Here is a 2,160-nt window from a genome sequence, read left to right on the forward strand (position 1 = left end):
AGAAATTTTTGAAATGGTGTATCTTTGGCTATGTAAATTTTCACCAAAAAAAAAAAAGGTTGAGAAGTTAGAGGGTTGACATGTTGTGGGGTTGTTAACCAATGTCATAAAACAATATGTGTACTACTGTTTCATGAGAAACTATTTGTTCTGTAAGCCTTCACCTGAAGTACAATAAAAAAAAAAAAGAAAAAAAAAATATGTTCCTTAAGTTGAAAACTTCTAAATAAATGAGACAGTTCCTAAAAAGAGCTTTTGTGTAGCCACAAGTAAAAAAATATCAAGAGAAAAGTTCAGTGACATTTAAGGCTAACTGTTCTGAAATAGGAAACACAGTCTTAAGGAACAGAAAGTAATATATTTGCATCAATTAAGTTGACCAAAACTGCCTTCAGCTGTGTATATATTGATTTAAAAGTCTATTCTGACAAAGTAATACTTGTATACAAAATGTGTTCTAAGAGGATCCAAATTTAAAGCTAATAATTAAATGCAGTAATACAGAAATATAAATTGTTATCATACTTCTGGGAAATAATTTGATCATACAACAAGAACTTTTAAAATGTTTTTTTTTTTTTCTCATTAATTCCTTGTGAAAATATTTACTCAAGAAATAATTATAGCTTTAGTCAAAGATTTATGGTCAAAAATATTCAATGCAATTATCAAAATCAAACTAAATGTAAAACAATAGTGGAATGGCTCAACTAATTATGCTATGTGGATATGAAGAAATATTTTATAACCATTAAAAATGCCTAAAAGTAATTTTAATAACATGGGGAAATGTTAAATGAAAAAGGGTGGGAACTAGATACGTCATATGATCCAAAATATTTTACTGAGTCTCTATGTGCATGAATTTGGAAAAAAAAAAACAATCATACACCGAAATGTTAACAAAAAGTGTCCTAGATAGTGAAATTATAGGGTTTCTTTTGCTTTTTATACTATTATGTATTTTCTAACTCTACTATCATGAACATGTACTACTACTACAAGTTTAAAATAACTATGATAATTTCTATGAAAACTTCTTGGTGGTGTGTATGAAGAAGATGTGTATTATATAATGTCTGAGTTCCCAGAAGATGTCAAGTATTTTGTGTACACATTTTTTTCATTGTTCATAATTACTGAGTCATCGAGACTGGCCTCAAAGACAGCTGTACCATCCAAGATCAAGTGTCCACGGGGACCCATTGAAAGAGAACTCTGGAAGAGAACTCTGGAAAAGAACTCTGAAATAGGGGCCAGAGAACTCCTGACAGCATCACATAATGACGTTTCCTTCTTGCAGGAAGTAGATGGCAATAAAGGGTATGGCTATCATTTATTTAAACAAACACAAACAAAGATAAAGTTATATTTAAGTCTCAATGTCCCTTCCAAAAAATCTAGTGAATATATGTATTGACAGACGAGAATCCTTCAAACCCCCTTCTTAAATTTCTTGTATTTATTTCTTTACAATTAAATTGTGGAGACACTTTTATCTTTGTAAAGCAAACATGGCAAAAGAAAGTTATGACTGGGGATTATCACAGGCCCATTTTTTTGACCTCAATGAGGCAATAAAGTCTTCATACCCCTCCCCTCCCCTCTCTCCCATTCTGTTGCCCTTTGCTGAACCGCTCTCTTGATTTTCCCTACAAGGACTTGGTTTTGGATTGCAGGCTAATCTCCTGGGTTTACATTCCATTCACCAAGAAAACAATGCCAATTCTGAGGTCCAGGGTTATTTGTTCATCAAAGAATCTTCACTTCAGGAGAGGGCTGGAAAATGTGAGGATAATATCTGGATTTTGCTTGACATTACATTTGATAGAGAAAATGAGACAGCAAATCTCTTTACCAATTTCTATCTGTTCATAGCGTGCAATATCTGTGCCATTGTGCAAAAAGAGAGCCTTGCCCCAAATGCCTTAACTTTGTTCAATCCTAAAACAGCTTTATAAGTTCCAGCAGGATTAAGGAAGATGCTGGAAACCAATAGGCAGATGGGATAAAACAGTGGGAGGAAACTTAGAAAGCAGGTGATTCTTGGGATACAGACACATAGCAGGTGTTGGATAAATGTTGAGCATACGGATGATGGTGTACTGGCCTCATCATAGTTCCCGACGATACCGCACCCAGTGTGGTACTCGGTGTTTA

The sequence above is a fragment of the Trichechus manatus genome, unplaced genomic scaffold (genome assembly GCF_000243295.1).
Source record: "Trichechus manatus latirostris isolate Lorelei unplaced genomic scaffold, TriManLat1.0 scaffold00107, whole genome shotgun sequence".
NCBI lineage: Eukaryota > Metazoa > Chordata > Mammalia > Sirenia > Trichechidae > Trichechus > Trichechus manatus.